At 44.4% G+C, this 24796-nt stretch overlaps 1 long non-coding RNA gene across 1 annotated transcript; it reads left to right on the top strand.

The window, feature by feature from the left end:
- The first annotated feature begins 1197 nt into the window (after window positions 1–1197).
- Window positions 1198–2171, top strand: LOC134070240 (uncharacterized). Its single transcript, XR_009936907.1, has 3 exons — window positions 1198–1289; window positions 1370–1430; window positions 1506–2171. It is a non-coding gene; the product is annotated as an uncharacterized LOC134070240 (long non-coding RNA).
- The last annotated feature ends 22625 nt before the right edge of the window (window positions 2172–24796 follow it).

Below are 24796 nucleotides of genomic sequence, written 5' to 3'. Positions count from 1 at the left end.
CCGGTTAAAATGAACATGCCTCCGTTTTAAAATAGCCTATAGGCCTACACATTTCTAAGTATTCCTAACATAAATGTAGCCTAAATGTCCATCTTGTCCATCTCTTTCGTCTTCGCCTTGACAATAATAGCCTATTCACGGAAATGCGGTCTTGTAACCGTAATGAATTAATGAATTAATCTAAGGTTGCCTATATCGAGTCTTTCAGGTTGAATTGAAGGCTTCTAAAACCATTTTCATTAATTTCAACAATGGTTTATTGAAACGTCGTTTGATTATAATTTCGCCAGTCATCACCTTCATTTTAATGATTAGGCCTAAATGAGACGGATTAAATGAGACGGATATGCGGAGCATTTCTCTCCCTCTCCATTGACCAAAACGTTGCTCTGGCATCTCTGCTGGACTGACTGAGTTATAGGCTACGTCGAGTGAGAGAGCCAGCTGTGAGGTACGCTGTAAAACATTCGAAAACTCTGAAACTGCAATCTGACATGCCGAGCGTGATGTCTCTTTTCTCCGCTTGTCACCAGCGCGGTGTCTTCGGGTTTTTCCGTGTTTTCCGGTATGAGCCGAACCTTCCTTTTATTAAGGCGGTGTTATGTTGCCCCCTTGCGGTTGCAGTTTTAATTAAAGTCCCGATGCTTCGGGAGTCCCGATGTGCGGGAAAGAAAGGAGCATTCTCAACCCCTACCATCTGTATGTAGTTTAAATAAATGTTCTCAAACCAAACAAGTGGAAGAACACAATATTCAAGTAGTAGGCTAGTTATTGTGGGGTGCTACACAGACTGAAGTCGGAGACCAAGAAGAAATGTTGCAATTTAAAAACGGGATTACTCGAAAATGGCTTTGTACAAATTAATGCTTCTCATGTAGCCTAAATTCACGTTGATTTTCTCGAAACCCTTAATTACGGCAACTATTTAATACCATCGGAAAGCTAAGATTGTGCGGTCAACAAGTGACACGCATCAGTGTGACTATAACTTTGTGAGCAATCCGGAACGGATTTGTTCGTGACCGACACACCAGTAACGAGTAACGATGGAGCACATAACAGATTGTGATAGGGTTAGACCAAATTGGGGGGTGTGGTGTCAATTTACCCATTAGGGTGTTCGCCATTCACGAACAGAAGGCCTGTTTGAAAAGCAGCAGTGCTGTCTGTAGCTAGGCATGGACTGCAGCTCACGTTTGTGGCGGTCGTGGAATTGCTGGAGTTGACTTTGGAGGTCGTAAAGAACCTCTGCGGTGAAACCTGTGTTGCCTCATCTTCCCCTGGTAACGGTGAGTATCGGAGCGGTGTGAGGGGGAATTTGGTTGTATAGAGCTAGTACTAAGCAGTATCATTTTGATATATTGTTTAGGGTGTTCCATCATTGGAGGAGCGTAACTTCCGGGTTGTGGGCTCGAGGCACATCACCTCAGGTTTGTTGTGGAGACTTGTAAGCGGGTAGGTAATTGTGTGATGCTTTAGTGTGTAACCGTGTCTTTTGTTAGCAGGGAGTGGTCTGCTGCTGCTTTGCTGCTTGCTGGTTTTGCTGTGTACTTCGCGGTTCAACTTGCTGCCGGCCCGAAACTTTGTGCTGTTTGCTACGCTACCTGCTGTTTGCTACCCTACCTGCTCTCGGCCGCGCCACCTCACTGGTTCTGCTGTTCTCTCTCGCTGCTCTGCTACTCCTCTACGGCTTCTTCCTGTCGGGAGATCAGTGTGCTTGCCGCTTGTGGTGTTTGTTGTCTGGGTGAGTCTGTATGCGTGTTTCAAACGTGGTTAGCGTAAGCGTGCGTGTGTAGTGTAACCTAGCATCAATATTTGGTTCCTGCATAGCGAATGTGTGTATGTGTGTGACTGTCGTCCACGGGCGCTTTCTTGTTTGTTTGGCTGTCTGTCTGTCTGTCTGTCTGTCTCTGTCTGTCTGTCCGCCTGTCAGTGTGTATACTTTTTGTATTGTCTTTTATTGTTTCTGTGAGTGGGGGTTTATTGGGTTTTGGTTTGGTTTAATCTTTGTTTTTTGTTTAGTCTTTTTGTTTGGACATGTAATCAGTGTTGGCTTGACTAATACCATCTGGGGGCAGTACAGGGTTACATGTGGGGCTCTTACTTCTGTTATATCGTTCTCTTTTTGCTGTGTCCCTTGATTGGTGTATTGGTTTTGCATGTCATTTTGTTGTGTGTGTGTGTGTGTTTGCATATTGGGTCATTGCCCTTGTTTGCTGTGCTGTGAACGATCAAGATTGTGGGGGTACCCCGTGCACTGCCGTACTAAGCCTCTAGAGGCGGTGTAACAATTGCCATAGGCTGATTCCATCCTTTTAATTGCATGGTCAATTTTAATCTTTTCATGAGAATTTAATAAAATGAATGTGTTTGTGGAAACCTGCATCTCTTGTCCTATTCATTAATTTGAGTGACTTGGTGGGGAAATTCATTGGGATAATTCAATAGTGGGTTTCAAGTTCTTTTGACATTTGTCCCTGCCACATTTGGCGCTGTGAGCAAGGGTTAAGAGATGCATGGTTCCTTGACCGCTTTGTAGAAAGTCTGATGCTTTGTCTTGTGTGTCTTAAATCTGTTTTCTTGTTAGTTGATGTGTGTATGTGTTGCACGGGTGTCTTTGTGGTAAGAGTGTGTGCAGGTAGTTTCCAGCAGCAAAGCAGCAGCTGACCAGCGGTACGATATTGTGGACTGGCTCTGCAGCCCTTCACTCTCCAGCAGTGAGTAACTGTATTGTAAGTACATCCAATTCAGTTGTTGAATATGGAGATAGAGCTTGAGGACCTGCGTCAGCAGCTACAGCTGCTGAAGACGCAAAATGTACAATTACAGCAGCAGGCTAATACCGCTGCTAACACTAATGGGGCGGATAGAACTGGTGATTCATCTAATATAGGTGTTGTCCCTCGCCCACTCGAACGCATAGTCCTCTTACCAAGAGAGCGGCGATGCCCCACTTTTAGTGGTGGAATTGATGAAGATGTAGTGGAGTGGATAGAGGATGTTAAAAGTAGCTTGAGGACACGTCACATGAGTGCTGTAGAGGAAGCTTTGTTTATATTGGATCATTTGGGGGGTTCTGCTAGGAGGGAGATCCGTTATAGACCTAGAGTAGAACGGGAAGACCCAGAGATGTTGTTCTCTATTTTACAACAGCTGTACGGATCGTCACAGTCTTACATTTCCCTTCAGGAAAAGTTTTTTTCCAGAAAACAGCGGGAAGCAGAGTCTTTACAAGACTTTTCACATGCTCTCCTAGCACTGATGAACCAAATCACACAACATGCCCCAGAGGGCCTATTAAACTCCACCAAGTTGCTACGTGACCAGTTCACAGAACATGTCTTTGATAGCGGCCTTCGCAGAGAGCTCAAGCGTTTTGTTCGTCAGAACCCTGAGTCTACTTTATTGGAAGTAAGAACAGAAGCCATTCGTTGGGTTGATGAGGGCAGGTGTACAGTTGAGCAGAGGGGGAGAAGTTATTCGGTCCCTTCATCTTTTGCCACGCAATACCAGGTGCATGGTCATAACTCCACAGCCCCGGCCCCAAGAGCAGAGAATACGGAACTGTTAGAATTGAAGGAAATGTTAAAAGCCCAACAAGCACACCTTAACCATTTGTCTCAAGGGTTGCAGCACCTACAGTCTCACCCAGCTTTTGGCCGTCCTCGGCATACTAACTCACTTATGTGTTGGCGTTGCAATCAACCAGGCCACATTGCTCGGGATTGTTCTAGGGCGCATAGTCGGTCAGTAGAGCACCTAGCTGTAACACCGGGAGGCTCACAAGAACAGAATAGGCTGGCGGAAAACTCCCGCCACCTGGTTTGACGAGTCACACTTCAGGTGGGGGAACTTTTGGCTCATCACTCCGACAGACAGGTAACCAGACCCCATCAAATTTGTTGGGCAATTGTCCTTCAGTTTCGATCATGATGGGTGGGGTTGAGGTTCCATGTCTCCTAGACACTGGGTCCATGGTCACCACGCTTTCTGAGAGTTTTTTTATACAATGTTTTGAGCCTTTGGGCAAAGAAAAGTTGCACCAGTGCGGATGGTTACAACTCCGTGCTGCAAATGGTCTGCAGATTCCCTATGTGGGGTACATAGAGCTAGATTTCGTTGTCCTGGGGAAGTCCATTCAAAATAAAGGGGTGCTGATTGTTAAGGATTTGCCAGCTCCAGCATCTGACACAAGACTACCAGGATTGTTGGGGATGAACGTCATCCAGGACTGTTACAAAGAACTGTTTAGTCAACATGGCACTAACTTGTTTGACCTCCCAAGTGTCCAAGCAGCTCCTGCTTGGCAGTGTGCACTACAGTTTTGTGGGCAGACAGAGAGTCAAACGTCATGGCCAGGGCCTGGGGAGAGGCAGGCCAGGATTGGAGGTGGGTCTTCAGTTTGCATTCCCGCAGCGTCCCTGCGTTTTGTTAGTGTTACATGTTCTATCGCAGCTGAGGCTAACTCGATGTTGTTGTTTGAGCCCCTTCAGGGAGAGAGCAGATTACCAGCCGGACTCTTGGCCTCTGTGTCATTAGTCCCAGTTTGTAACGGGGTGGCTCAAGTGCCATTAGTCAATGTGGGTGAGCAGGACGCCCTTGTGCAACCACATGTGGCGGTGGGGACGTTGTGCCCAGTGCAAGCAGTGGCTTGGCCAGATGGTGTCACTACCAGTCCAGCAGAAACTGCCCTGACCACCCATGCTGTAGTTTCATCTCAACTTGCAGGCAGCAACAAGGTGATAACTGCCATCCAGGATATGGACATGTCTCAGCTCTTACCAGCTGAACAGGCACAGGTAAAGACACTCTTACAGAAATACAGTGCAGTCTTTGCAGCTGATGAGGGCGATTTGGGTTGCACTGGGCTCATCACCCATGATATTCCTTTATTGGAAAATACCCCTATCCGCCAACGATATCGCCGTATCCCGCCAGCGGATTACGAGACGGTCAAACAGCACGTTCATCAGCTGTTACAGAGTCAGGTAATACGGGAGAGTAGCAGTCCTTACGCCTCACCAATAGTGATTGTGAAAAAGAAAACTGGACAAATCCGTTTATGTGTGGATTATAGGCTCCTAAATAGTAAAACACGCAAAGATGCTTTCCCTCTGCCTCGCATTGAGGAATCGTTAGATGCTTTGTGCGGTGCGGAGTGGTTTTCCACCCTAGATCTTGCCTCGGGTTACAACCAGGTCCCGGTTGCTGAGAAGGATAGACACAAGACAGCCTTTTGCACGCCATTTGGCTTGTTTGAATTTAACCGTATGCCGTTTGGATTGTGCAATGCTCCTAGTACCTTCCAACGCTTGATGGAGCGCTTGTTTGGAGATCAGCGTTTCCAAACGTTGTTATTGTACCTGGATGATATCATTATTTTCTCGTCCAGTGCTCAGCAGCATGTGGAGAGGTTAGAGATGGTACTTGCCAGACTGCAACAACAGCACTTAAAGGCTAACCTAGAGAAGTGTTGTTTTTTTCAGCAACAGGTTAACTACTTGGGTTATGTTGTGTCCAGGACGGGGGTATCCACAGACCCTGCTAAAATCAATGCGGTGTCCGAATGGAGACGACCAGGAAATGTCACAGAGTTGCGGTCCTTTGTCGGATTTGCAAGCTATTACAGACGGTTTGTGCAGGGCTTTGCCAAACTTGCTGCTCCACTACACCGCCTGGTGTCTGAGGTAGGCGGAACTAAGAAAAGGCGGGGCTCTAAAGTGTCATTGGAGAGTGCTTGGACTGAGGAGTGTGAGGCCAGTTTCCAGGGGTTGAGGCAAAGCCTAATAACTGCACCGGTGTTAGCTTATGCCGATTTTTCTAGGCCATTTGTGGTAGAAATTGATGCAAGCCACCTTGGACTGGGCGCGGTACTCAGTCAAGAACATGACGGTAAACTCCGGCCTGTGGCTTATGCGAGTCGGGGGTTGCGGCCTTCTGAGAAAAATATGCAGAACTATAGCTCAATGAAGTTAGAAATGTTGGCATTGAAGTGGGCTCTGACCGACAAATTTAGGGATTATTTGTTGGGGCAGAAGTGCACTGTATACACAGATAACAACCCTTTGAGTTATATAAGAACTGCAAAGCTAGGGGCCCTAGAACAACGTTGGGTTTCTGAATTGGCTGCATTCGATTATGAGATCCGTTACCGCCCAGGCCGTGTCAATGGCAATGCGGATTCGTTGTCCCGCCAGTATTGCACAATGGCAGACTCAAAACCTGACCATGGGACAGCCCTGCCCCCCATTCTTCAGGACTGTGTAGAGGTACAGAGGCCGTTACAGGCAACTCAACACACAGTGTCTGTTTTCCCCACCACCTGTAAAACTGAGCTTAGGCGGTTACAGGGCCAGGACCCTGTTGTTGGGAAGATCCTAGAGTTCTTTGTGCAGCAACGCTATCCTATGAAATCAGAGAGAGAGGCAATGCCCAAAGCATGTGTGGAATTGCTCCGACAGTGGGGTAGGTTGTTGCTAAAGGAAGGGGTGTTGTATCGCCACATTACTCTGCCGGGTGGTGGAGAAGAGGTAGACCAGTTGGTGCTCCCCAAGGCTCTGCATGAAGTGGTATTTCAGCAGTTACACGATGACCAGGGTCATCCGGGTAGAGACCGCACATACAACCTAATTAGACAGCGGTGTTTTTGGCCAGGGATGAGTGAGGAGATTGAGCGTCGCTGCCAAAATTGCAGCCAGTGCGCGGTGGCTAAGTCCACTCGACCCTCAGCTCGGGCCCCAATGGCACACCTTATTGCCTCCGCTCCTAACCAGATCCTTGCAATTGATTTTACCTTGTTAGAGCCATCTAGTGACGGGCGGGAGAATGTCTTGATTATGACCGATGTGTTTTCCAAGTATACACAGGCAGTCCCCACTAGGGATCAAAAGTCAACAACTGTTGCTAACATCTTGGTCCATGAATGGTTCTATAGATTTGGAGTACCTGCCCGGATACATTCAGATCAGGGTCGTAGTTTTGAGAGCGCCTTAATAGCTCAGCTTTGCCAGATGTATGGGGTGCAGAAGACTCACACTGTCCCTTACCATCCGCAGGGGAATGGACAGTGTGAGCGTTTTAATCGGACGCTCCACGACCTTTTGAGAACATTACAGCCTGAACAGAAGAGGTCTTGGACTCAACACATTGCACGGGTCGTGTTTGCCTATAACACCACTTGCCATAGTGTGACTGGGGAGTCCCCTCACTTTTTAATGTTTGGGCAGGTCCCAAGGCTACCTGTGGATTTTCTGTTGGCAGGAGTAGAAGAGCCTATTGATGGATGGGTAGATAACTGGGTGGTCAGGCACCAGCAGGAGTTGCAGGAAACCTACTCCAGAGTTCAAGCTAGAATAACAAAGGCTGCCAACCTTCGTAAGTTAAATTACGATCAGTCTGTGAGGGATGAGGCCCTAAGTGAAGGCTGTTTAGTGTATCTGCGGGACCACACTGTCCGTGGCCGCCAAAAGATTCAGAACCATTGGTCCCCTGTTGTCTATAAGGTGGTTAGGACCCCTAGAGGAGATGGTGGAGTATACACAATTGTCAGTCTACAGACACCCACCCTGGTGAAACACGTGCATAGGTCACAGTTGAAACGGGCCCCGATTTTGACAGAACCAGATGTAGTGGACCCAGGGTTGGGAGAACTGGACATAGAAAGGGGCCTAGATGATTTTCCAACGCTGGCCTTAGAGGGTGACTTGGGTCTGGTGGCGGAACCCTCAGGTACCAGGGGAGGCCAAGACCAGTTGCCTCAGTTTTCCCATCCCATAGGCACAACTCGAGTTAGCTTCGCAAGTCCAGAGGTCTGTCATGACAGGCTGTCAGAGGAGGATTTTCCATCCACAGCTGCTGTCCCCCCATTCTCCCCAAGAGGGAGTGCTCCACACCCTCAGTCACATCCTCCACTAACACTAACATGTCCACTGGACCAAACTAATGGGTCGCGACGAAGCACCCGCCCAAAGGCCGGCCAGCACTCCAATCCACACCACCTGCCAAGAACCACTAGTGTGGTACAGAGTATTCAGTCGCTCTCAGACCAAGGCAATCAGTTGAGCTTAACAACCGAGCCATCCACTGCTGGCCCCTTTAGACCTTGGCTGTAGGTGTTGCTTTGTGGAGATATCATCGGGACGATGATAAAAAAGGGGGGGATAGATTGTGATAGGGTTAGACCAAATTGGGGGGTGTGGTGTCAATTTACCCATTAGGGTGTTCGCCATTCACGAACAGAAGGCCTGTTTGAAAAGCAGCAGTGCTGTCTGTAGCTAGGCATGGACTGCAGCTCACGTTTGTGGCGGTCGTGGAATTGCTGGAGTTGACTTTGGAGGTCGTAAAGAACCTCTGCGGTGAAACCTGTGTTGCCTCATCTTCCCCTGGTAACGGTGAGTATCGGAGCGGTGTGAGGGGGAATTTGGTTGTATAGAGCTAGTACTAAGCAGTATCATTTTGATATATTGTTTAGGGTGTTCCATCATTGGAGGAGCGTAACTTCCGGGTTGTGGGCTCGAGGCACATCACCTCAGGTTTGTTGTGGAGACTTGTAAGCGGGTAGGTAATTGTGTGATGCTTTAGTGTGTAACCGTGTCTTTTGTTAGCAGGGAGTGGTCTGCTGCTGCTTTGCTGCTTGCTGGTTTTGCTGTGTACTTCGCGGTTCAACTTGCTGCCGGCCCGAAACTTTGTGCTGTTTGCTACGCTACCTGCTGTTTGCTACCCTACCTGCTCTCGGCCGCGCCACCTCACTGGTTCTGCTGTTCTCTCTCGCTGCTCTGCTACTCCTCTACGGCTTCTTCCTGTCGGGAGATCAGTGTGCTTGCCGCTTGTGGTGTTTGTTGTCTGGGTGAGTCTGTATGCGTGTTTCAAACGTGGTTAGCGTAAGCGTGCGTGTGTAGTGTAACCTAGCATCAATATTTGGTTCCTGCATAGCGAATGTGTGTATGTGTGTGACTGTCGTCCACGGGCGCTTTCTTGTTTGTTTGGCTGTCTGTCTGTCTGTCTGTCTGTCTCTGTCTGTCTGTCCGCCTGTCAGTGTGTATACTTTTTGTATTGTCTTTTATTGTTTCTGTGAGTGGGGGTTTATTGGGTTTTGGTTTGGTTTAATCTTTGTTTTTTGTTTAGTCTTTTTGTTTGGACATGTAATCAGTGTTGGCTTGACTAATACCATCTGGGGGCAGTACAGGGTTACATGTGGGGCTCTTACTTCTGTTATATCGTTCTCTTTTTGCTGTGTCCCTTGATTGGTGTATTGGTTTTGCATGTCATTTTGTTGTGTGTGTGTGTGTGTTTGCATATTGGGTCATTGCCCTTGTTTGCTGTGCTGTGAACGATCAAGATTGTGGGGGTACCCCGTGCACTGCCGTACTAAGCCTCTAGAGGCGGTGTAACAATTGCCATAGGCTGATTCCATCCTTTTAATTGCATGGTCAATTTTAATCTTTTCATGAGAATTTAATAAAATGAATGTGTTTGTGGAAACCTGCATCTCTTGTCCTATTCATTAATTTGAGTGACTTGGTGGGGAAATTCATTGGGATAATTCAATAGTGGGTTTCAAGTTCTTTTGACATTTGTCCCTGCCACAAAATGTATCGGAGTAAAAGTACTGAACTCATCGAAAATATGTAGTGAAGTAAAAGTAGAAGTAGGAGAAAAAAATAATACTCCAGTAAAGTACAGATACAGCATTTCAGTACTTAAAGGTTGGGTACGGAATTCGCAAAACGGCCGGCAGATTTTGAATACATACAACCTCAAGTCCCGCCCTCCATGCACCAACGAAAATTATGCGCGAGAGCGAAATGAAATGCCAGCCTGGCGTCTACAGCACTATGAGCTCTAGCCTCCATTCAATCGCCCACATCAACTTCCCCAATTACATTCTTTATTCACCTCCAAAGGGTTGTAGGTAATAGTTCCACAAATCAGACAAGGTAGATGATTTTATAGCCATTATGGTAAAAGCACCTTAGTCTACCAGCCCTTTCGTTCGTAAATTCTAAAACAACGATGCATTTTAATACACCAAAATAACATTTGATATAGGCTACCTTACATCTTTCAGTAGCCATAGGTGTGTATATTTGAACAGAATCTGGTTTGGTTCTTACCAGGGCGTTTATCTTCTGAAATATCCGAGTTTAGTGCTGGCCCGCTGGTTCGCCTATTCCACTGTAGCTCCAAGCGGTTAAGTTTCGATTTCATGTTTACAACACTCTTCGAGTCACGGTAAAATTTAATTTTTGCTACATAGCTTATTTATTGCGTGGGTGATTGAGTTTCCGTAGGTATCCGCTGCCTTACTATGTATAGAAATTAAGTGACACATACAATTTGAGGGGAACATTGTGGGACGTGTAGCAGGCCTAGTTAGTTTCGTTTCACTTTCAGCACTGACTCGCGGTCAACAGCTTTCGTGCTATGTGCACGATCGGGTCGCGCGTGCGGGGGGGAGGGGGAGGAGGAAGAGGAAGACCGTTAGATTGACAAATGAGCTGTGAAATGATGGTATGGGGTTTGGAATTCTATTGGCTGGAGTTTTTCGAGCCCTGCCCGTTCTGCAGATGATTGACATGTTTAATTTCCATTTCAGTACTTCCAACTCAGTGGCTGTAAGTGGGTTAGGAATAGGATTTCAAGTGATTTTGCAAAAATGACCAAAAAAGCTCATTCCATACCCTACCTTTAAGTAGAGTACTTAAGTAGTTCTACTTCGTTACTATACATCTCTGACTATATGAAACCTCCACGTACCTAGCAACCAACATAGCAACCATTAAAATTAAGCATTTATGACAGTTTCCATAGCAACCAACATGATTATGCTACCGTAACTTCCTTATTCCTGATAGTGGCCACCATGGATACCCAGCAACAAATGTTTCAAAACAAAAGTCCTCACTAGCGAGTTGGCATGGTTAGCATAGTTAGCATAATTAGCATTGTTAGCATAGTTAGCATTTTAGCATAACTGCTAGAAATCATTAGCTAAGTTATCTAATCAACCTGGTTAGCATTGTTAGCATAGTTACATTGCATGTCAATGCAATGTACTGTTATCACTGTTCTTCTTAAAATTATAGTTATTCTTCTTCCGACCAAAATCAACGATCAAAGGCTCTAGAACCACTGAACCGTTTGACGTCATTCAAGCACTCCTACAAAGGTCTTGAAACGGAGATTTGTTAAATGTATTTTTCACATTTCTGAACTTTATACTTTTTGAGATATTTATGATAAAAGAATGAAAAACTCCCATAGAGTTGAGACGCTTTGGTGGCAGAGATGGATTGTTACGTCGGTGCTCATTAAGCTGTAACAGCTGTGAAAACATTCAGCTGCGGGACATTATCGTCTTGTCTCCTGCCATAGCCCATAGCCTACTCCTTATGGTGCATTCCAGACAGCATTTAAACTAGTGGGATATGGGATTTATCCTACCTCCAACTACGAAAGATGCACTGGAACGCCTGTCGAAGTGGGAGCTCCTACTCGCGAACTCGTAGGAGCTCAACCTGCCCCGACCTCAATAAAATGAAGTGGGAGGATTATGGCGGCGCCCATGGAGACATGCTCCGTGAGAGGTAACTTCAAGGAATACGCTATAAACTTTAGGGTAGGGTTGTTTTAGACACGGTAATTAACTTGTTCTTTATATTATGACTTAAAATTGTGTCAACAAAGAATACAACGTATTGTGAAAGTAACGTTATAACGTTATACAGTTAGCCTAGCCTAATATGCTAACGTTACGACGGTATGCTAACGTTACGGCGGTCACCCATGTTTTCTAAACCTCCCACTCCAAAATGCTTGGAACGCTTTGAAGTGGGAGGTAGAACCTTTCAGGTAGGGTAGGTCCCACCTCCCACTTGTTTGGATGAGGTCTGGAATGCAGCATTAGCCTACTTGATTTGCTTGTCGTCACCGTAACCGGTTAGCTAACGATATATCAATAGCTAAAGACAGTCAAACCTAACGTTAACGTAGCGACAGCCAGGCAATCATTTAAAGCTTTCGATATCATTCACAAATTAAAAACCTTTGTTATTGTAGCCTACATTCCTAGGATAGTCATACACTTGGAAACACTTCGAAGAACCTAAATACTAGGTCATCCTGTAATGTATTGTGTAGCCTACATAAAATATCCTACCGTAAGCTAACGTTACATTTGCTAGATATCCTACCTGTTGCTGCATCATCGTTGATTGACGTTGTTTGAGATTGTATTCCGTAGGCTAGCCTATTCCAATGGGATCTTAGCCTATAGGTTATCCTACTTTTTACCTGCATTAAAGTGTAGATATGTAGGCTACCTATGTAAGCTATCCTACCACTGTAGTTGAACTTCATAGGCTACTAAACAAAGTGTCAGCGCTTGCAACTAAATTGGCAGCTTCATCTCAGTCTTTTATTCTAATAAATGAAGAGTTTGCCTCGGCTATTTTCCAAAATAAGCTACTATCCACAATTTTAATGCATTTTCATAAATCACTTTTTAAATGTGGGGTAATTTCAGTGGAACTGTAGCCTAATTGGGTTATTGTTATGTATCTATTTTTTACTGTGTCATACAATATGACAATATGTTGTCTTTTTAACTAATATAATGTTTTACACAGCAACCTTTTTGCATTTACATGCAATGGTAATTTCATCCATGGAATTACATTTTCTAGTTAGAGTGCATGCAAATGCACTCTACTGTTATCCGACATCTTCTTATTATTAGAGTGCATGAAAATGCACTCTACTGTTATCCTGTTTCTTCTTATTATTATTTTTCCTCTAACGTTTTTGTGCGTGCAATTCAGCGTCAACCGTTTAACGTAGAAACTTCATTCAAACTGCGCTGCGTAGGTCTTACTTAGGTGACTTCAGCTATGTATTTTTCAACTTTGTAACTTTTATACTTTTTGAACTATTAAATAAAAACTATTAAAATTCCCCCCATAGACTTAACATTGCGATTATGACATCATAATAGGGCAATTAGAATCTTATGCCAGGTGGCCAGTCCAGCTGCAGCAGCTCTCTCTCTCTCTCTCTCAGGCTTTAAGCATACAATCTCATTAAGACTACATATCCTGTTAACTGTTTCCTCTGTCCACAACTGTTTCAAAATAAAAGTCCTCACTGCAATAATACACTATTAAATCATTTAACCATTGAAAATACTCAACTATTTAACTGTTCAACCATTCCAACTGTCAGTTATCATCACCTATGCCTCCAGTCAACTACATGAAACCTCCATATACCTAGCAACCAACATAGCAACCATTCAAATTAAGCGTTTATGACCGTTTCCATAGCAACCAACATGATTTTACTACAGTAACTTCTTTATTTCTGATAGTGGCCATCATGGTTACCCTAGCAACAAATGTTTCAAAATAAAAGTCCTCACTAGCAAGTTAGCTAGTTAGCATGGTTAGCATAGTTAGCATTGTTAGCATAGTTAGCATTTTTAGCATAACTGCTAGAAATCATCAGTTAAGTTAGCTAATCAACCTGGTTAGCATTGTTAATATAGTTAGCATTGTTAGCATAGTTCGCATTTTTAACATTAACTGCTAGAAATCATCAGTTAAGTTAGCTAATCAACCTGGTTAGCATTGTTAATATAGTTAGCATTGTTAGCATAGTTCGCATTTTTAACATTAACTGCTAGAAATCATCAATTAAGTTAGCTAATCAACCTCGTTAGCATAGTTAACATTGTTAGCATAGTTAGCTTATCTGGTAATCAGGTTAGCTAATTCAATTTTAAACTGTTTATCTTAGCACTATCAACTTTCAAAAACTATGAAACCACCATGTCTACCCTAGCAACACCTTAGTAACCATATCTACATGATTTATCTGTACATTTTTGCATTTTCATGCACTCGTAATTTCCTTGGAATTACATTCTCTAGTTTTCGGCGATATTCTTCTAACGCTTTTTGTGCGTTCCATTCAGCTTCAACCGTTCAACGTAGAGACTTCATTCAAACTGCGCTGCGTAGGTCTTACTTACGTGACTTCAGCTATGTAAATTTCATCTTTGAAAACTTTATCGTTTATTTTATATGAATTTTTAAAAACATTTTTTCTCCCATAGACTTAACATTGGATTATGACATCACAATGAAGTCGTTAAGCAATTAGAATCTTAAGCCAGGTGTTCAAAGCCACCTGGCAGCAACTCTCTGTCTCAGGCTTTCTGGCTCTCTTAAGAGTACATATCCTGTTCAACTGTTTCCTCTACCCACAACTGTTTCAAAATAAAAGTCCTCACCATTTTTGCATTTTCATGCACTCGTAATTTCCTTGGAATTACATCTCTAGTTAGCATTGTTAGCATAGTTAGCATTGTTAGCATAACTGCTAGAAATCATCAACTTAGTCAGCTAATCAACCTGGTTATCATTGTTAGCATAGTTAGCATTTTTAACATTACTGCTAGAAATCATCAGCTAAGTTAGCTAATCAACCTGGTTAGCATTGTTAGCAGAGTAAGCATAGTTAGCATCTTTACCATAACTGCTAGAAATCATTAGCTAAGTTAACCAATCGACTTGGTTATCAGTTTTAGCATAGTTAACATTTTAACATACCTGTTAAAATCATTAGTTAAGTTAGAACTGGAATGTTTAAGCTTTAAACTGTCTACCTTCAGACTATCAGCTTTCTTTAAACTATGCAACCACCATGTTTACCTTAGCTACACCTTAGTAACCGTATCAGTATAACATTATCATCATAACATTATCTATCTTTACATTTTTGCATTTTCATGCACTGGTAATTTTTTGGAATTGCATTTCTAGTTTTTAACATTGTTCTATCAACACAGACATGTGCATCGATAGTCTGACGTTATAATTTATTTGTTTCGGGTGTTCTGTGGAGTGTTTTCAGTGGCAGGCTGGATGTTACCGTTGACTTGCGTTATCTCGGCACTAGATTAGCACGAGATGAATGCTGCAACTCAAGGAAGGGCAGAAATTCACTGAAAATGGTCTTCACCGACCTATACACCGATTCGAGTAGCGATTTGTGTATGCCGCCATCTTGCGGCGGCGCCATGGCTGCGGTGTGCGTTCTCATAGTTGTTGTATGCCGGTGACTGAGAGCAGTGACAGTATGAATAAAGTTACTTGGTTTTACGCGATCAGACAGTGGCCCCCAGTTACTAACGAAGGTATCTTAAGTTACTGATATTAATTCATGAATTACTATATTGAAATATTTGTAAACGGAAAGTAGTAGGAGATATAAACACTGCTGGTTACGTTGAACAGACTTGACCTTATAGCATGCTAACTAGCATTTAATCATTATGGACAGCCCACAGTGATTAAAAAGACACGGTGTAAGTGTAACAGAGTGCAATTGTATTCCTCTATTGTTTATAATTACACAAAGATAGTTTTATTTTGACACACCGAATATGTACATAGTCTTCTTCTTCTGGGTATCTATTGAGCTTCCTATCCCCTACGGCTTACCGCCGTATTCCACCTGCTCACTATCACAAGCTGAGAGAAGTCCTGAGTGACATGGAAGAGAAGGATATCATCAGAAAGTCCATCAGTGAATATGCCTCGCCTTGATGGTCTGGAAGAAGAATGGAGATCTCAGGCTATGCACAGACTTTCGCTGGCTTAATGCCAAAACTGTGATGGATGCACACCCCTTGCCACACCAGTCTGACTGTCTCGCTGCCCTTGGTGGGAATGCACTGTTCAGCACCATGGATTTGACATCTGGGTTTTATAACATTCCCCTCCATGAGTCTGACAAGAAGTACACAGCCTTCACAACACCACTTGGCCTGTATGAGTATAATAGACTCCCCCAAGGTCTGTGTAACAGTCCAGCCTCATTCATACGCATGATGATGAGCATTTTTGGTGACCTCAACTTTTCCACCCTTCTATGCTACTTGGATGATCTCCTAGTCTTTGCTCCATCTGAGGTTGAGGCCCTGTGGCGTCTTGAGGTTACATTCACCAGGTTGAGGGCGCACAATCTGAAGCTCTCCCAGAAGAAGTGCCACTTTTTGCGCAAGTCTGTCAAGTTTTTAGGACGTGTCGTGAATGTGGCTGGTGTGTCTGTCGATCAGGAGAAGGTTGACGTCATCTCAAGCTTCACCACACAGGATCTCATGATGGCGCATGGGTGCACGCCTTCCCAGAAGAGAGTTCACTCTTTCCTGGGAATGGTGATGTATTACCAACATTTCATCCCTGGCTGTTCCTCTATCGCCAAGCCACTGTTTGCCCTGACTGCTGGACAGAAACGTAGGGGTAGGCATGACAGGAAGCCTGGTACTTACCATGAGCTGACTCCGGGTGATTGGACTCCAGCCTGTGTTAAAGCTTTTGAGGACCTCAAGGGGGCACTGATGACCAGTGTAGTTCTAGCCCATCCGAACTTCAGCCAACCGTTCATCCTGTGCACTGACGCTTTCCTTGATGGCTTAGGGGCCGTTTTGTCTCAGGTTCCAGAGGGTGAAGACAGAGCCAGGCCTATAGCATTCGCCAGCAAGTCTCTTAGTCGGAGCCAGGCCAACTATCCAGCACATCGGCTTGAGTTTTTGGCTTTGAAGTGGGCCGTGTGTGATAAGTTTAGTCACTGACTCAAAGGTCACACCTTCACCGTCTGGACAGACAACAACCCTCTCACGTACATTCTGACAAAGCCCAAGTTAGATGCATGTGAACAGAGGTGGGTCTCAAAGCTGGCGCCATACACTTTTTTTTCAAACATGTTCCTGGGACGAAGAATGTGGTTGCTGATGCTCTGAGTCGTGACCCCTTTGTAAAGCTTGTCAGTCAACGGCTCTTGTCTGAGTCCTACTTAGATCTGCTGCAACGAGCTTCTGAAGTGGACAACGGCTGTGTTCAAGACATGTTCCGCCTCACCTGTAATCCTCAGACCATGACTGACTCTTCCCTCAGTGTCGATCAGCCTCTTTCCATGTCAGGTGATGATGTGTCAGCTGCCTTGGATACGCAGAATGCTTGGGAACATGGGGCTCAGCAGCAGGCCATTTCCCTCAGTGACCATCTGACAAGCCTGGTCAGGACACACTCCAAACATGGTCGAAGGATGAGCTGAGAGCCCGCCAGCTACATGATGTGGCCATTTCCAGAGTGATTTTCTACGGTGACCGGAAACTGAGACCGTCAAGGCGTGAACGTGCTCAAGAGAATCATCTGGCTTTGAAAATCCTGCCTCAATGGGAAAGGTTCCAGCTTAGAGATGGAATTCTCTACCGAGTTTCCAAAGACCCCCTCACCAACACAAAGAAGTTCCAGTATGTTGTGCCTGACTCTCTGAAAGCTGATGCATTGGCTGGCGTGCATGACTTTGCCGGTCATCAAGGTCAACCTTGCACGCTCTCCCTTCCTCGTCAGAGGTTTTTCTGGTACGACATGGAGAAGGACGTTAGGAGTCATGTCAGGAACTGTGTGAGATGTGTCCTCAGCAAAACCCCTGAACCAGCAACCAGCTCCCCTGCAGAGCATCAAAACATCCGCTGCTCTGGAACTCGTCTGCATTGATTTCTGGTCTGCAGAGGACAAGAACAACAGGTCAGTGGACGTCTTGGTCGTCACTGACCACTTCACTAAGCTGGCCCACGCTTTCCCCTGTCAGGACCAGACGGCTAGGCGGGTAGCGAAGAAGCTCTGGGACAATTATTTCTGTGTGTATGGCTTTCCCATCCGCTTGCACTCAGACCAGGGAGCTTCCTTTGAGAGTGAGCTGATCGCGGAGCTTATGGAGCTGGCTGGCGTGCAGAAGTCTCACACCTCTCCCTACCATCCGATGGGCAATGGTGGTACAGAGAGGTTTAACCGGGCGCTGGGAAACATGCTGCGGTCCTTGCCTCCACAGTCCAAACAGAAGTGGCCCCAGTTGATTCAAACCATGACGTTTGTGTATAATTGCAGTCCATGAGACGACTGGGTTCACGCCATTTTATCCGATGTTTGGCAGGGTCCCAAGTAGGGGTGTCACGATTTACCGGTGTTATGATAACCGCGATGATAAAATATGAAAATATGAATATCATATAAATAATGTATAAACAATATTATCGTATGACCCAATCATTTTTAAGCCACTTAAGTTTTTAAGTGGCTTTTTGTGCTTGTTGTTTCTCCATCTCCTCTCCCTCTCTCTCTCTCTCTCTCTCTCTCTCTCTCTCTCTCTCTCTCTCTCTCTCTCTCTCCCTCCTAAAAGTCACACACGCAACTGTGGTCGGTGTTTGTTGACATGTTTTCCTGTTCGCTACGGTAAGGCTGGCTGCATATAGCGTCGCGAGTAGCCTAGGCCTAGCAATATGCAATCAATCAATTTTTTTTCCCCATCCAAAGAAATGTTTTCTGAATATTCTGGGCTCAGAAAGAAGAACGACAATCTGGTACAGGAGGCCCCGGTATGCAGAGTGTGTGTGACACGGACGTTGAGCGCGCAATGTTTTTGCTTTTGTAGCCTACAGTTAACGTTAGGTTACAATTTCAACAGTTGAACTGCACAGTTAGCCTACAGTTTGGACAGCTACAGTCAATGGTGTTGAAATGGGCTATGCAATAAATCAACATTAAATTTGGATGATAGCCTATTAAAAAGTAGCGGAATTATTTGTGGAACTGGATTGTAACTTGGTGATGATCACAAAGTTGACCAAACGCTCCAAAAGCGCATTTCCAGGGAAGTCGGGCTTCTCAGGGAGTGAATGGGCAGTGGGATGTACCAGGTGAAATGTTTTATCTACCGCTCTGAACGTAGCAAGAACTCGTTGTGATTGACAGCATATGTCGCGATTGGAGCGGAAGATTGTCAAGTTCAGGGATGCGTTGAAGTTAGTGTTGGCAGGTGAAATCAAGAGCCAATGGCTAGTTGCAGCTCAAATTCTCTAGGCTATATTTGTGAGCAATACAGTCGGTTCCTATTATAAATAAAACCGTAATGTGCAGTTAGGTTCTGCAGAGTTTGTGACTTACTTTTGTTTGAGTTCAGGCTACGTTGTAGCTAGATAGCTCGCTATAACGCCTGCCTGGCTACATTATGCTATGTTTACTCCATTTGATAGTCTTCCCCACCAGCGGAGATTCAAAATACACAGCAAGCCAGATGAACGTAGCCTACGGAGAATAGCCACAGAGAAATAACTAGTAGGCTACCAAATAGCCTATAACAAAGTGAACTGGTATAGCCTATGCCAAGCCAGGTGCCATGTCTCAGAACTGTGCCTACTGTTTGGTCTATTCTGGGATATTGGGATCTTTTTTGCCCTCAATGAACAATAGCACCCTAATAATATTTATCTAATAAAAACAAATCAGAGTTTCCCCTTATTCCAAAGAGCAGCAACCGCCACTGAATGGTAGCCTACTGTTTTTAAAATCATGTGTAGGATAAGTGTAATTTGAATTTGAGCCTACAGTTCTCTCAAACCTATGTTTGACATTAACTTAGAAAATAGATACTATAGTCCTCAGAGGAGGGTTGCTGCTTGCTCTGTTAAGGTATGTCCCTCCCAGACTGCATTGACATTATATTACATTAAATTACATTTGACAGGTGATTTTTAGCCAAAGCAACTTAAAACATGGTAAACAGTTCTTAAAGCAATTCCCAACCATTCTCAAACAATTTGAAAGTTAGAGTAAAATAAGAAAAGTGCAAAAGTGCTGTTTTTAGTCAGTTCTAGTCAGGTGATAAGCCTAAGTGTAAGAATGAGAAGGCTAGTTGTTGGAGATACTGTATTCTCTGAAAAGCAGGGTCTTCAGGAGTTTTCGAAGATGGAGAGGGATGTCCCTGCTCTTTTTGCAGACCAGACCCCCCACTGACCTGTCCCAACTACTCTCAAAAAGCCTCCAATGCCCATGCATTGACATCTTTTTATCTTTTTTTTTTACTATAGATATCGTGATAATATCGTTATCGTGATATTTTTTGACATGATAATCATATTGTGAAATTTTGATATTGTGACACCCCTAGTCCCAAGGCTGCCTGTCGACCTGATGTTCAGGAACGTGAGCTGTGATGAGAAGATTGCAGACTATAGGTGCCTCTCATGCAGCATTTATACGTCCTCCCTCGCTCCTCGGGCCTCGATCCTCACTGATCTACATAAAGAATGATGGGGGGGGGGGAACAATGGGATAGTCTATCCAGTGTTAGTTATAGATCAGTGGGAACGCCCCTCGAGAATCGAGCTTCGAGGATCGAGGAGGCATGTTGAGAGGCACCCTATGGCTCTTATGTGAAGGCTCTGGCCAGCGATCTCCAGTCCGCCATGCAAACTGCTCAGAAGAACTCCAGGCTCGAGCAGAGACATCAGGCTGAGCAGTATGACAGGAGAATCAAAGGTTTGGCACTTTCCATCGGTGACCGTGTCCTTGTTGCCAACAAAGATTACAGAGGGAAGCGCAAGCTCGCTGACAAATGGGAACTGGATGTGTACACAGTGATAGCCTCAAAACCCAGTCTCCACATCTACAAAGTTTAGGGCAGTGACGGTAAACGAAGAGTGCTGCACAGAAACCTCCTGCTTCCAGTGAACTTTCTGCCACTCAGTGGAACTGCTGAAGTCACTTCGAGCGAGGCAGCCGAATGTGTCAGTGTGAGTGCGTCCCTGTCCGAAGCTCACTTGTCAGACCTCTCCTCTGATGATGCCCTGCCCCCTACTGCCACTGATCTGTCATGCCAAGATGGCGCCGTTGCAGACCGTACCTCCTCATGGGTTGCTGAGCAGTCTGCAGTGCAGGATGACGTTCATGGATCTGATGTGGATGGCCTTGGATCCCCCAATTCAGATGTGTCTCCTGATGGCGCCTTGGATGCCTTTACTGGTGGTGTGGTGGGCCCTGGTGATGTTGCGGTACATGTCACGCCCATTGCCCCTCCCGGTACTTTGGGGTTAACTGTAACCATTTTCTGAGGCTGTTGAAAACGCACCAAATCACACAATGTGGTCGTTTTGGGTGTCGTGGGTTGTAATAAAGGTTGTCGACGATCAAACTGACTACTTTTTTCATTCGTTTTAAGAGTTTAAAAGAAGAATTTCTAGTTGTCTTGCCAATCGCGCTCATAGTAGCCTATCCGCTGACGTCGGGTCCCGTAGCAACACAGTAGGCTACAGTATGAGGCTGCTGAGCCTGTCTTGTTGGCGGTGGCCTGTTGGAGGGATTGTAAGAAAAGTTGTAATTGTCAAATCGACTCGTTCTTTTTTATTTCTTCATCTGAAGAGGAGGAGAAGAAGGATTGGCAGCGATTGCGGCCGGGGCAAAAGTATAGTGTGGAGAAACCAGGTCCGCAGAGGTACGGCTCGCCAGCACCTGGGCTACCTTGTTGAGTTTATTATGTGGTGTCAAAACCGCAAGGATGTTTTTCCCCCACAGTATTTTGGCAGCAGCTGCCGCCAAATTCGCCAAATTCTACCCTCCTGCTTGAATCAGACCGTCATCCGCACACAAGGATGTTTTTGACAGTAGGCTAGCCTATGTTGGCAGCAATTGCTAAATTCTATCCTCCTGCTGCTTACCCAAGCTAGAAGAAAACCAAAAACTCTCCTCTTAAACTCTTCAAATTAATTTTAAAAGTAGTCAATTTGATTGTTGACGACCTTTATTACACGCTACGACACCCAAAACGACCAAATTGTGTGATTTGATGCACGTTTTAAACGGCCTCAAAAATGGTTACAGTTAACCCCAAAGTACCCCCCTCCCAACCCCCCTCACAACACTGATACTGACTACACTGACCCCTTACCTCCCCTCCCACATCTAGATTTGGTAGAGTTATTAGACCTGTGTGAGACTGATAGATCCAATGGGTGTTTCTCAAAGTCAAGAGTTCGTCCTTGATAGAATGCTTTCTTTCGAGTCGAGTGCTAGAGAGACAAGGCTACACACCTTCCCAGTACCCTCTCCAGCCGTCAAGATCACATGCAATGGAACAGCCTAGCGAGTGTGGAAGTGCACGTCAATTGTGCACGGTTCCGGCTGCGTGCTTAATTAGAACCGTGCAAATTGTGCTGCTTTTACAGGAGTTCCGACAACTGCAGCTGCACTTTCCTCTAAATAAACTTTTTTGAGTAGCCTACAGTATTTTCACATTCGACTTGGTCTTCACATATCACAATCCGTAGTTTGTAATTATGTTAGTGTCAATGGAAAGTTATACCGGTAATTGGCAACAGCAACGGTAATGTTAAACTTCTACTAAGTTTGCATTGGGCGAAGTTCTGAGATAAATTAATAACAAGTCTATCACAATTTATTCATGCACATTGACATATGCATTTATGATGAATATGCACAATAACTTGATATAAATGCCTGAGCAAATATACGATGGCATTAACAAAACACTAACACGCACTGCTTCTTTGCATCTACTTTCCATCTCCCTCTCCCTCTTTTTTTTAAAACCCGCACTGTCAGAAAATTTCTAATTGTTCATACGCAAAGGATTGTGGGTTATTTCTTCACTCCGAGGATCCATCGATGCATCCTCCAAAATTCTCAGAAATTTTCAGAACGAAGGACTCAGTACTTGCTAGAATTTGAAAGCATCCTTGACTTTGGAACAGTGCTTGACGAGATTTTATGACGTAACGTCCTTGAAAAAGTGGCTTGGAAGGACCAATCCTTGACTTTGAGAAACACCTTATGACTCAGTTACAGACTATCTTAAGTGGGGATGAGGCCTTAGGCCACGTCATTCACGCGTAGTAGGCACATGTGGGTTGGTATTTAGTTGTCTTTCAGCTTTTTGCTGTCATCCATGGGTTGTGGAGCCTTTTTCTCTGAGTGTGTGAACTGTTCTTTCTGTGTGACATTACAGAGTTATTGCTCACCCGTCATAGACTGTGCTTGGTTATATATAGCCTTACTGCTGAGGTGTGTATGGCATTTCGCGTACCCAGTGAGTGTCCCGGGACCTGATCACTCCGGTTCACGCCTGACCTTTCTAGGTAGCTGCCACGCTGGTATTTGTAATGGCTGTTGGAGGGAATTGATGGGTGCTGTTGTGTTTGAAATGTTTTTTATCTTTGTATAATTCTAGGGGTGAGTGTAACAGAGTGCAATTGTATTCCACTATTGTTTATAATTACACAAAAATAGTTTTATTTTGACACACCGAATATACATAGTCGTCTTCTTCTTCGTATCTATTGAGCTCCCTATCCCCCGCTAATAACAATTTCCTCTTTCCATATTTTTATGTCCCTGCCCCCTGGCCTTCACCTCTTCCCTGTTTTCTGTTACCCTGGGAAGAGGTATGCTTTATGTCTAATTCATTCTTCTAAATCTAATCGATTTGTGCCGATTGTTTAACTGTTATTTTTTTAATCTTAGTTATGACCGAAATTTCAGAGCCGTAACGTTACGTTCGCCTAGCAAAGCCTAGCGAAGCTAGCCTTAGCCTCAGAGGGAGGCTATATTAAATATAATATTCCTATGTCAATAAGGAATGTCAGACAAATCGCACTTAGTTAGGCTATTGTTGTAGAGCAACGTTATATAATCTATGGGATTATCAAAAATTGTATATAAAAGATCATACAGGGGTTTCTGTTGTGACTCATATGTGAATGATGTTAAAAATATTTGTTGGTCTAATGTCAGTAAACAAAGAGATCCAGACACTGCGCTTAATGTCTTCACTGAACTGTTGGTTCCAGTTATGGATAAACATGCACCTGTTAGGAGACTAACTGTAAGAGCTGTTAGGTGTCCCTGGGTTGATGATGAATTAAAAGAATGCATGGCTCAGAGAAGTGAGGCAAAAGAGGCAAAAGAAGGGTCGAAGAGGTCAGGCTGTACATCTGATTGGCAAGTACCGTATATACCCGAATATAAGACGACCCTGTATATAAGACGACCCCCCATTTTCCAGACTTTTTTTTTTGGGGGGGGGGGGGGGGGGGGGGCATTAACATTAACATTATATTCCATTATAACATTATATTCCGTGACTCCAAATTCTTTGGCAGCTTTCAGCACCATCAAGTTAATTCATAACACTGTCACTAATAATAAGCCTATTGTATTAGCACCCTCTACTGTTTCCCCCGCTTTCTCCCTTTCTCCCGTGATTTTGTCTAGACTATATGGCGAATATAAGACGACCCTCCCGTTTTTCAGCCTATTTTTAGGACAAAAACCTAGTCTTATATTCAGGTATATACGGTATATTGTAAACTGAGGAACTATGTCACTAAAATGAACAAAAAGAAGAAGAAGTTGTATTATGGATCAATGATAAACAACACAAAACATGATGGAAAGAAGCTATGGGGCAACCTAAATGACATCATGGGCAGAAAGAGCAACTCGGCTCCATCTTTTATTGAAGTTGAAGGGTCTTTCATAACTAAACCTATGGATATTGCCAATTATTTTAATGACTATTTTACTAGCAAAGTTTGTAAACTTAGGCAGGAAATGCCAACACCACACAATGAGCCATTGTATTCATGTATTCCAAACGAAATAATGTATGACAGGAACTGCTCTTTTGAATTCTGCAATGTGACCATAGAAGAAGTGAGGAAACTTTTATTGTCTATCAGTAATGTGAAACCACCAGGTATTGATAACCTGGATGGGAAGTTATTGAAGACTGTAGCGGACTATATTGCCACTCCTGTATGCTACATCTTTACTCTTAGTCTTGACAGTAATATGTGCCCTCAGAATTGGAAAGAGGCTAAGGTAATCCCTCTACCTAAAAATGCTCGTGCTGCCTTTACTGGCTCAAATAGCCGACCGAT

This window comes from Sardina pilchardus, chromosome 22 (assembly GCF_963854185.1).
Source record: "Sardina pilchardus chromosome 22, fSarPil1.1, whole genome shotgun sequence".
NCBI classification, from domain to species: domain Eukaryota; kingdom Metazoa; phylum Chordata; class Actinopteri; order Clupeiformes; family Clupeidae; genus Sardina; species Sardina pilchardus.
Note: the sequence above shows the minus strand (reverse complement) of the source record. Positions and strands in the feature narration are given on the sequence as shown.